The 12,403-nt window shown below is 49.4% G+C and overlaps 1 protein-coding gene across 1 annotated transcript in view; it reads right to left on the bottom strand.

Annotated features, from left to right (window-relative positions):
- Nucleotides 1-12,403, bottom strand: part of LOC146172671 (uncharacterized) — a 50,766-nt gene that overhangs the window by 11,964 nt on the left and 26,399 nt on the right. The window lies entirely within an intron of this gene.

The raw sequence follows: 12,403 nt of genomic DNA, 5'->3' as shown, positions 1-12,403 counted from the left end.
GTTGAGAAACCAAGTGTGTTGTCGGAAGCGATGTCAGGCCACTGCGCAATTGGAAAGCAGGAAATCAAAGTGCGTCATGCGCCACGCAGGACCAAATATAGACAGGCCTTGGCCCAATGTCTCGGAATACGAGACGCACCGCGCCAACAAGAATTCGCGAACAGCTGGCATACGGGTACCACCAAAGAATCCACGCGACAAAGTATAGCACCGAAATATCGATGGCAGAGTAATGTGAGAGAATTCCAATAGTTTGAGACAGTATAATAATAATAATGAAAAAAACAACTCAGCATCACACCTCGTACACGATCGTAAAGCACCGGGCGTCGCGCGTTACGATTGTCAATATTTTTTTTTTCCGGTAAAATACGCCACACTTTACGGACATTGCACAGTGGTTGTTTCCTGTAATTAATAAATAAAGCACCGCAAAGTCAGACGCAATGCTAAAGAACAAGCTTCTGAAAGCAGCGTCAAGAATGAATGCTCGGATTGTGGGCCGAAAAAGCTGCCTCGAAACAAAAACATGCCAAATGACTTACATGTTAGTGTATCCAATCTTTGAAAACTTTGCCAGCCACCAAATCACGAAGCAGCAGCGCATGAGCGTAGCTCAAGCACACCACCAAAGCAATACTACAACATGCCACAACAATGTCCGTTCAAGAGAACTGCGCAGTTACGGAATCGCCGTCACCAGACGCGCCTTGTTCGAAAGCTACCCTACCGAAGGTAATTGATAAAAAAACAAAACCGACAACTACCAAATGGCCGGCGTCACAAGTTCTCGGTGGACGCGCTTGTTTTCGGTGGCGAACTTATCGCAACCAACAAACAAAACCAAGAACTGGGGCCCAAGGCAGAGTCCACGTCGCCAACCTACCGGGATGCACAAGATGACGGATTCCAGCACAGGGGGACGTAGTTGCGACACCACTGTTCCACGGCTACGAAGAGAGCACATTCATTGCCGAGTGCTGAGGGAGTCAAGTCTTCGGATACTTCATTCGACCGTTGTTGCGTTAACCTTCCCGTAAGCCGCGTAAGCCGTCCATCACATCCGGCAACGAAGGACAGTTCATCAACGTTCCTTCTGCAGAGACTCGAGGAGAGGGATCTACGGTCTTCTACAACCCACTCTTCTAGACAGCCTTTGTTTCCGTGAAGCGCTCAAATGGTACAGCCTCCAGGCACCTGAGTGCATCTAGACCGACATGTAGGGACAAGATGAGACGAAGGAGGGTTGGCGGGTATAGGGCGCCAAGAAGGAAGAAGGCTAGGGAGAGAGAGGGGGGGGGGGGGGAACGTGTGACGCAAGGCGTTTCGAGGAGCCATCCATCGCGCCTCCCTTTCCTTCCCCCTCTTTCTCCAGAAAGAAACGGCCACCAAGCACCACCACCGCCGAAAACTCCAAACTGGGTCCAAATTTAGCTGCCCCATCGCCACACCGCAGTCAGCCATCATGCCCGCCCCAGGAACGCCAGCCAAGGAACGGCTCGAGCCTCATACAGGTCGCCGGGGCAAGAGATCTCTCTCTCTCGCACCTCTTCACTCCAAGCCTCTCCCTCTCGCGAGACCTCGAGAAAAACACGCGAGGGAGAAAGGGCACACCGACCGCGGCCGAAAAGGAAGAGAAAGACGACGAGCGGTAGCGGAGAGCGCCGTCAGTGGGTGACTGGGGAGGATGCGAAAGCAGAGGAAGGGAAAGGAACGAGGCGGGGTCCAAACCCTGCGCTCCAAGCTCATCTTTCTCTCTCTCACCCAGGTCTTCTTCGCAGTCTCGCACAGACATTCTTTCCCCATACAAGTCACTTCGTCGTTCCCTTTCCCGTCGGCCCTCAGGAAAAAGGCAACGCCGCAGCGCACGCCGGAGGCCCGAGGCTTGTCGGTTCGCAAGCACTCCCTATAAATAGCACGTCGTCATTCAGGTTGCTTCGCCTAAGATAGCAAAAAAAAAGACGAGGGTAGGCTTGCGCGGCTTCTACACGATGGGCCCATATTCGTGTGCAGGGTACCTAAGAGCCAACGAATGAGCGTTCTGGCGTGCGGCCGTGGGGCTGACCCAGTAATGAGAGACGTATATGGAACGACAGTTCCAGACTTCTTCAAGAGCCCCAAGGACCCGGAAACGTCCAGTCTAGAAAGCAAGCGCTACTTCGCTTCCAAAACGCACAAAGGAGCACAGAACCCCTTGCGCAAAGCTAAGATGTGACTCCCTGCCAGGTCCACAGAACAAAGTACCACATTAACGAAGAACGTTTGCGTTCCGCCACAGTTACGCCAGACATTGTAGCAGGCATTTAACCGTAGAACGCGCAAAGTGGAAACAGAAAATCATGCCGGGAAGCCAAATGCATCAAGTCAGCTTTCTTTCTGGATGCCATATCTAGAACCAGTTTGTCAGTCCTTCACTATGATCGTGAGCTGAATAAATTGCACTCCCAAGATTGCGTGTTTGCAGAGAGGCAAATGCCAAGGGGCAATGAAGAGTTCTACAAAGACGCATCATGCAGGGACTCGGGTGCTAGTAGCAGAGCCAGCGTACACTGTAAACAAAAAAAAAAATGAAAAAAAAAAAATCGCACCCTTAAAGATACTATGAAATGGCTGGAAAGGCCACTGGTAAACGTTTCAAATGCGTAGAACGAATGCTTTTCAGCATTCGCTCGAAGTAGACCTCCTTGGAACGAAGCCAGCGATTTAACGTTAGTTTTTAAAAACTGTTTTTTTTTTGTTTTGTTTTTTAAATTCGCAGGCAGATCGCTCCTCGCGTGCTGGTGAGATTTGGAACTAATTATCCTTGAGATCATACGTCACAACTGCCGAGAGTGACAGGCCGCTAGAGGTTGTCATTCGCTGCAGCCACGCCACGACATTACGAACATACTTCAGGTAGCCACGAGAGTTGTCTCCTCAGGTGCTGCACGTTTGAACCCCTGAGCTTGGCGCTTCGGTTCGCGTCGTTAACCGAGAATGGTGGTGGCGACTGCAGACTGAAAGTGTGCATCGACGCCTTAGCGAGAAAAGCCCACGAGCTGGCCCGATTCAACACCGTACCGATCGTATACAATTCTCACTTAGATCACGTTTCAGGAGCCCCACATAAAATAGGCGGCGTCAACCTTCGAGTACCGACAGACAACGCGTCCCGTCCTTGCAGCATCGATCGTTTGTGCGGAGTGTTGTTAATTAAATGGAAAGTGGGTCACGAAAGGTCTGCCCTCAGCTGCATCCCAAGAGGACACAAATTTGCATCCGTTACGTCCAGCACCGGATGCCGCGAAGTTATACAGCAGGAGTGCCAGCCGCGGGCGCTGCGGGCGATGGCATTCTGGCCGTGCGCTCTTCCCATGGTCGTCGCTAGGCCTTGCATGTTTGGCATCCAAGCCACGTACCGCAGACAGCGTCTTGGAAACGGCCAGCGCAATAGCAGATAGTTTACGTATGAAACTGCATAACTGTCCACAGCATTACTTCATAAAAATATCAAGGGATGATAGAGTTCAGCGACGTCGCTGCGGCGGGGAAAGCGTACAAGCTGACCGGATGAGCCGAGCCGGCGTTAGCTGATATGCCACTGCATGTGAGCGTATCGCAGCTGTCACTTCTACCAGCCACTCGGTACGTGTCAGCAATCCCAAACAGTGTTCATTTCTGGCGTATTTTTATCCCAGTTGCAAATGCAACTTAAACTTCTATGTCGATGATCACGCGAAAACAGCTTGTAAGCTCTGTCTGTGAACAGCGTGCTCGCGCAGTTTCGGCGATCCTGTCACACCGCATCGACATTAACTCTCTGGAAACAAGTCCCTTTCGTCCGGCAAAGTATCGTAAGCTTCTGCGCGAATAGTTGACGATTTCCTTGTTACATCGGAAAAGCATTTTGGTGAAGCTCCTCCGATGCCTCTTTAGAGTAGCCGCTCGCTTGCTCTCTTTCGTGCGCGACTCCTGCGTGTAGCCGCGGAAATCGGTGACACCCCTGCGCTGTCGAACTGCATGTGCCCAACTGGCTTGCTGATGTTTCGTACAGTCGATTATGGCTCGGACGATGCATACACATGTGATAAAAAACGCGTAACATTACGGTTTGGCACTCCATAAACGGTGTGCGAAAGAATTTGTAGCTATATCTTGAAATGATCAATTCATGCTCACGCCGGCGATGCCTATATTTCATGTAGGTACACCACAGAGGTGCCTCTCGCCGACCATAGTGAAAACGCTCGCTCTTTCTAAAAACGGCAACGGGCACGCGTGCAACTCGCACGCTCATCTGCCAGCATACACGCAGGGTCGTTGCTGGCTGTCGCGCCAACTGGACGAGGATACCGGCCGCCGTTGGTCAAGCCACAAAGAGGGTAGCAAAGCTACAGACAGGGGACACTGACAGGCAGTGTGAGACAAGAGAGGGTCTTTTGGAAAGCCGCGCTCGACAAGAGTACACGCTAATTTGCGCTCAAAGGGGCAGGGATATGAAGGGAAGTGCTTCTCCGCGGCGGAAGCCGGCAGCCGACACGGCGATAGATGAATGTGTAGGGAATGTGGGAGGGAGGAAATACTGTAGAGTCTGGTAGTGTTGAGTTGAGGGGACAAAGGAGCGCCATTTTTAATTGCCGATATCTCCGGTGTTAATGAAGCTAGCTAAAACATTCTTGCGATGAAGTGACTAGTTGGGAACACATATCTCTCGATCCATTCGCCTTACCACATTTTAAGGGGGAGATCCTTTAATAGCTCATATACTGTCGGCGTTCGTTGAGGCCATGATGACGTCATCAGAAAAATAAAAACCTGTCTCCACCGGGAATCGAGCCTCCATCCCTTGGATCCCCACCCGAGCGCATTAACCAACTGAGCCACGTCCGCGGATCGTAGAACGCACATCATGTCTACCGTGAGGATGACAGTAGCGATGAGAATGACGCTGCAATTAGTGATAATGGCAATGATGACATTAGTGATGATAATGACGGTGCACTTAGTTGATGGCGATGAGAGAAAACGTGATGCACCGCGTGCACCAGCAAACTTTCGCATTTCCGCAGTTTAGGTTCCACAGTGCTCTCGGAATGTTTCAGGCGTTTCATAGCCCCTTTATTGGTGCATTTCGTATCGATAACTAAGCTACAAAAAGGGTGCACTGAGTTACTCACGCACCCTTTAATGGATGCAGTGCTGCTTGCTGCACGCAATAAAAGGGTCCATCAGTATACCTCATGGCACCCTTTCCGGAAAGTGTGAGTTACAGACACGGAAAGGGTGCGACTACTCTTTTTTTACATTGTAGATGTGAATACTCATCACGCACGTCACGTGCCATGACGGCATTCCGCGTTGATGAGCAGCCAGTCAACGGGAATGTTAACCGTAGCGGAAAAAACACGAGACCGTTTGTCCAGAGTAAAAATTACCTTTTTAACGCTTCGCAGACATCTTCGGTTCGCGAAGCACTCCGCTTACTGTATACTCAAAACTTATTGCCCACGGGATAGCGGCCGTCGTTTAAGCGGGGGGCGGCCATTCGGGTCGCTCGTCTATATTAGCTGGAAATAAAGTTTCACCACCACCACCGAATGCTTTTTCAAACTAATCATCCACGCGGAAATCAAAATCGTTCCGGCCACTTGTGAAGTGCGCGCTGTAGCTTTCTGAGCTTAAAAGTTGAAAACTGTGCTGCTTAATGTTTTCCTTTTGAGATTTTCGTAAGACTTAGCAGCAGTGAAAGTAAAAAAGCAGTCATCGGTCAGTACAATCAAGTTCAGATGTGCTGGTGGAATGGATAATTTTTCGCAATTACACTCACAGTAAACCTGGCATCCCTATAGTTTTGTGCATGGCTTTTCAGGCCACACTGAGTAGGTGGGGTTGCCAACAAAATACCTTTCGGATGATGGTAGGAAAAAGGCGACTGAAATTTCAAAGCATAAAATTTTCTCGCATTTGAACAACGCCCGCCTCCAGCATCATCTCAGCGAAAAGCAGTCGAACTCTGAGCGAGGTTTTTGTCCCTAAACAAATACACGGAATGAAAAGTATACAAAAAGCTTACGCAAGGTTTCATGCAAGAGATGAAATCTAGGCATACGGATAATTCGATTTTGTTCTTTTTTTTTTCGCCTCACGCTAAGCTTTCATGATATGCTATAAACTAACCGCTGATATGGTCAGATTGAAGACCCTTTAATTACCTTAGCATATGCATATCATAAACATTACTACCACCGCCAAGTAGTTATTCTTCGTGTCACTCTTTAAATATGTCATCGGCAATGTTTCGCTAGTTATCTGCGTTCCTTTGCTGTAATGCTGCCATAGGAATACCATAAATACTACTATCGCCACCAAGCAATCAAATGCGTCATTGCACCCCCCCCCCCCCCCCCCCTGGCACCATCAAGGAGGTCGTGAAGACGAATTCATCGCATTTAAACACAAAGTAGTGATCGCAGCTCGAGCATGCGTGTTTCTGAACTGCACTTTTTCAAGCTCTTGTGGTTGAAAATCGGCTTCACACATAGCGTTCTTTGGCGCACGCGCAGTTCCCGTACGGATGTGCGGCAGCTGCACCTGTCGCTTTACATACATGCGTTGCTGAAAACGGGCCACGCCTGCGTCGCAGATGTGCTCTAGCTTAAACCACGCTTTCGGGAAAGCGAATCAACCTTAGCGCATCCCGAAGAAAGCCACATCTCGTGAAAAGGGTAAACTACATGTTTGTTGGTTTTTTTACACGAGAGATGAAATGGGCCAACTATGTTCTTCCGCCCCGAAAAACCCAGATATATGAGCGACATGAAGCCTCAAGTGCTTAGCAACGCTCACCGAAGCAGAGCCTGCAAGCGTCACAAAGCTTTTAGGCTAAAGCCTTTAATGGCTCATGCTGTCGTGGACAAAATGTGTCCCGTTTTTGCGGCGGTTCTGACTGGCCGAGGAGGGATGACGTCATAGAGGTCTTGACCAATCATAGAGCACCCCCACAGTATGCGCGTATGCGTGCCTTATATGGCCATATGTTAATCAATGACCAATTAATGAATTACTAATTATTGTCTAATTAAATAAATAATGACTAAGAAATAATAAACAAATAAACATTTCCCTACTTAATGACTAATTAAATATTTAATTACTAATCGGTGCCAGTTGCGTGGCAGAATGCGGCACTCAGGCTTTCGCCTTTCACTACTTTAGTCGCTGAAGTCCCTCGTAATTTTTGAAGATTGTCTCATCTCCAATACTGCGGTCCACCTCCCCCCCCCCCCCCCCCCCCCCTCTCTCCAAGAAAAGAAAACGATCACCGACAACCTCGGCTATATCAGACGCTTTTACCGCTTACAAGAGGCACCGAACAGTTCTCAATGTCAAGGTTGCTCGTGGGTACGGCACACAACTGCTGAACCCAAGGACGCGGGATCGAATTCCGACTGCGGTGACAGCTGTACAATGTCACTGCACGTTGAAGAAATGTGGATGTATGTCGAAATTTCCGAAGTCCTAACCTACGGCGTCACCCATAGACCGAGTCGCTTTGGGACGTTGAACCCTATACAACAAGCTTATAAAGGAAACCAAAACGTTCTCTCGTCCGAAAATGTGCACAAAAAAAATAAAATAAATAAAGACCAAACTACGGGAACTCTCCCGTCCAAGTTCCTCCAAGCTAGGATCACTCGCATGACCACAGGGTACACTTTTCCGGAAGCGCGCGCCATCCCAAGCCTGTATTAATTTGCCAATACTACAGGACAACATTTGTACCAGGCGGTCATGGATAATTACGAGGCGGTACAGGAATGTGACGTCGATGCTATTTGCACCAAGTGACCCGAAAACACATTCGCTGCCCAAGTTCTGCCACCGATTAAGGGCTGCTACTACCGCCCGGTTCACAAAGTTTCAATCAGAACAAGTCATTTCTTGTAATTATTCACGGCTCCACGAGACAGTGTTGGACTGTACGTTACGACACCGACGCCAGCCAAACCGAATAACGTGAATCAAACACCCCTTTTTGCGCAAGGGTTTCACTCCCACCTTCATCCCTTCCCTTACGGCGCGGTTCAGGTGTCCACAGAGCAAGTGTGACAGATACTGCGCCTTTCCCTTCCTATGAACCAACCAACCAACCAAATAAAAGAACGACTCGATTCAGTCAGTCGCCCACACCGGGGTTCCAAAAACACGAAGAAGGAAAAAAGACGACGCCACCATTTTTCAAAAGCACGGATAACAAGGTAAGACGAGACGCGGCAATGGCACGCACACCATTAAAACGACAAGGCAGCGGAAAAAGAAACACGATGAGAAGAGAAAGAAAGGCGAAGAAGGTGAAGAGGCAAAGCAAAGAAAAATATAAGAAGCCGACGTTAATGGTCGCTCAAGATCTGGCACAAATCCCGCGGCCTGCACGCATGCATGGCACACCACCCGAGGCTGAAACAGCAGCGCCCACATCACGTATATACACAGACAACAGCCGGCAAGTTTCTGCGCCGCTGGTCCTGCTGACGCAGTCGCGAAGAGCACGGGCCCGGTACTTTCCGTTCCCGTTTAGGGCTAATTCTGGAACTAGGTTTCGCGCGCGGAGACGCATTTACGCGCGCTCGCAGAGCCCGCGCGCGGGACCCCGGGCCCTAATCTGCACTGCGCACGCGGCCAAGGCGGAGCCTGCGCGCCGCTGCCGTTGAGAGAGAGAAAAAGAAGAGAAAGGATGTAGGGGAAGGGAAGCTTTCCCATGTGGGCGAAAAGCGTGCGCCAAAGCCGAATTTGTTTTTCCGTCACATTCCCGCACCATCTACGACGCGAGCACGTTTTGAATTATTGCGCGCGAGACAAGCATGTAGATATGTTCTAGCTGTGGAGAGGCTAATGATAAGGAACACCGGGAAGGGAAAGCACAGGCTCATGGCGAGAGAAGCTGTGCGCATAAAGCGAGAACGGTGAAGGCGATTGGAGTCATTAGAGCGCGTCACTCTTTTTTAACATGTGTCGCCTTGTAACAGCAATGTTTGCATCGCTAAGAACATAACTTCGGGCCACGAGTATGTCGAGACACGTCCTTTGCGAGCTATCACAATCGGTTCCGCTGCCGCTTCTAGCGGGCTAACGCCAAGTGCACACAACAGGCCAGCAAGGACACTCGGGTACAGGTAAAAACGTTCCCCGACAAAAAGGTCCCTGAGGAAAGGGACCCTGGGAAAAAAACGTCACCAAATTAAGAATTGGTCCTAAGAATGAATCCTTCAATTGACTACAAAAAAAAAAAAAAAAGTTGCATATTTTACTGGATTCTCCATTTCAGAACAGATGTAACCATTGTTTGGGATCTGGGTCCTCTAGATGCCTGTGAAATTTACAGATAGTAGAGAATGCAAGCAAAAAAAAAAAAAGCACGGTTAGAAAGCCCGCATCATGCGATCCGGTTAGGCTTATAGAGTGCTAATCACCTGCTCCTTAAGCACTCATTAATTCAAAAGCTAATCAGCTAGTAATTTTACTCATAAAAAAAAAAGATGTACAATCGGCTGGACGCACTAGCTGTATTAAGGAGCCACCCATGAGATGTCACCATAACACCCTCGCAGGCCTCGGTGCATGACGCAGGTCAACCCAAGTAACATTGGGTCAACCCTTCCGGTGCAGGTGGCGACGTTGTAAATTTCTGCTTACTTGAGGTGGTGATAAATGTGCTGTTGTGGAAAAGCTGGTCAGGCGGAGCCGTAAGCAGCAGCGTTAAGTTAAAACCCCTTAAGTAGTTGGCCGTGACCACCCCGGAAGCACTGCTCCTGCAGCTCCCGGCCCGATGGAGCCGGTGGTTAAAGCGCCCTTTCTCCCATAAAGTGAAGGTGAGTTTTCCAGTCACCCAGTTGTCCCCGGCCACCTTTCTTTCTCTTGCCATCATGTTTCTTTTTTTTTTTTTTTTTTGTTAGGAACGCTATCATTTCCCTGTTTGGCCAATTCCGATCGGATGGGTGGAAGTGTCGTAGCATACAATATTGTTGCTAGCCACGGGGGAACGTAGTTTGCGGCTTATAGCATAATAAAGTACTACCGCAAGTGGAGAGGAAGAAAACCGCTGGGAACAAATATGCAACTAAAGTTCAAGCTAAAACCATAAAAGCGCATGCAAGGTAAAATGGCTAAACGTTCCTGACTGTAAAAGCAGCTCACCCCTTCCTGATAAGCCTGGCATGCATGGGGCGAGGTAAAAGCTTGACTTTACGGTATTGTACAATGCACCCTTTTGGGGACACTATTTCCTACTTCGCAAATGGGGATTTTTATTTTATTTTCCGGACAAATTTATTCAGGGGCCTTTTTTTTTTTTTAAGGCGAAAGCCTTTATTGCCTCATTGTTATCGTCAGCAAAAGTGTCACGCTTTTGCGGCGGCTCTGATTGGTCGAGACGGGATGACGTTATGGAGGTCTCGACCGCTCACAGAGCACAACCACAGTACGCGCGAATGCGTGCCTTTATATGGCCATATGGCAACCAATGAGCAATCACTAATTAATGACTAATTAAATAATCATTAAGCGATTATTAATTGATGACTACTTAATGACTAATTAGTTTCTGATTACTAATTAATGTCTAATTATTTAATCCTTAGTGAAAGCCGCGCAATTAATTATTTATTTACTAATTAATACCGCGAACGCGGTAAAATCAACCACAGAACAGTAAACGTAAAACAACTGCGAGGAGCGCGATCTCGTCGCTGCCAAGCAGAATTCATTGACTAAATGCACTCGCAGAATGTGAAAGAGTAGTCGCTCGCTTTACTCGTAGCAGCATTCATCGCTACATGCGCAACAATCACGTGGCAGAATGCAGCACTCAAGCTTTTGCCTTTCATCACTTTAGTCGCCAAAGTGTCCTTGACTTTCTTTCTTTTTTTTCTGGGACCTTATCATCGGAACCTGGCGATGCCTACAGAAAGCCCTCCTTTGCTCTATGGCGGTTAGGCCTAGAACTAACAAGTTTAGTTAATTTTCAGGGCGCAGCCGAGCACCTTCTATAGCTCACCGCCCGGCAATGTATGAATGAGTGATGTTTTGTGTTGTGCCGGATTTTATAGTCCGCATTCAGCTAAATGCACTTACTGAATGAATTACGCATGGAGAGGCCTGGCTGCGCTCGGTTGGATGCGTATTAATACGGAAGTACTCACTCGCGTGAGCCCAGCCGCGGTGGCTCAGTGGTTAGAACGCTCGACTGCTGAATCCAAGGAAGCGGGATGGAATCCTAGCCGCGGCAGCCGCTTTTCGATGGAGGCGAAAATCAAGGAGCCCGTGTGCTTTGCGATGTCACTACGCGTTAAAGAACTCCAGGTGGTCGCAATTTTTGAAGCCCTCCACTACGCCGTCTCCATAGCCTGAGTCGCTTTGGGACGCAGGAAACCAAACGTTTCGACTATGGGCCGTTCCTACAATCTGTTCCATTGTCTTAGTTACGTTCGTGGGTTGACAGATTCTGAAGCGATTCGGCAGTTATTCAGGTATTCAATGAACAGAGAATTTGCGACCATCGCGCTACAGTGCGCAACGGACTCATTCACACGATCCCGAACGTGTTTCCCGCGTAGAGTAGTCGATGAAAAATACGAAACGGCGAGAATGCATGAAGTACTTTGTTTCATGTGCATGCATCCATACCGGTAAAATGTGGACAGCTTAAGGTGTGCGTATTGTGGCAGCAGGGATCGCAGTGGAAGTACGCCCTCGCGACTGCTATGTAAAAATAAAAAGGGTCTAACGCCCCTCCATCCAAGGCCATGCGACCACCTTTAAATTAATGGTAGTGGAACTGCGCCCTTCTGTGCTGCAGCCGGCCTAGAGAGCGAGGCGTGTTGGGTCCCGTGCAACTAAAGAAGACAAACGCCCGCACACAATTTGAAGGCGACACCATATACAATTATGGGCCGACATAACACCACGGCGCCATAAGACTTGTCTATCCCTATTTTTTTTTTGTTCTTAGAGCGCAGCTCTTTGGCGCCCGTTCCTGGGTTTTGTGTCGTCGTCGTTGGCCGCGTAGGTCTCGTAACCATGCAGCTCCGCCCCCCTTTCATCCCCCCGTTCGAGCCGGCGCTTCGGCAACCGGAGCCTCGCAGGAAGAGGGGGCGGGGGGTCCACTCAGCGGCGAACGATGGGGACACGAGCGCGCGCAGCAACCGGAGAACAAGAGGAAAGGAAGGGGGGGGGGGGGGGGAGTCACCGGAGGCAGCGCTAGCCGCGACTGACTGATGCCGCCGCTAGCGAGTCAAGACAACGTGACTGCGTAGAAGACCGTCGCCGCCATGCAGAAAGAGGATGGGGTCCCCCCCTCTTCCTGCGTGGCGGCGAGGGTGTTCTCCGGTTGCCGAAACGCCGGCTCGCTATCAGCGGTTGTTGTTGT

Source organism: Amblyomma maculatum, chromosome 11 (assembly GCF_055883805.1).
Source record: "Amblyomma maculatum isolate TAMU_Amacu chromosome 11, ASM5588380v1, whole genome shotgun sequence".
Lineage (NCBI taxonomy): Eukaryota > Metazoa > Arthropoda > Arachnida > Ixodida > Ixodidae > Amblyomma > Amblyomma maculatum.
This window is presented reverse-complemented; position numbering and strand designations above follow the sequence as displayed.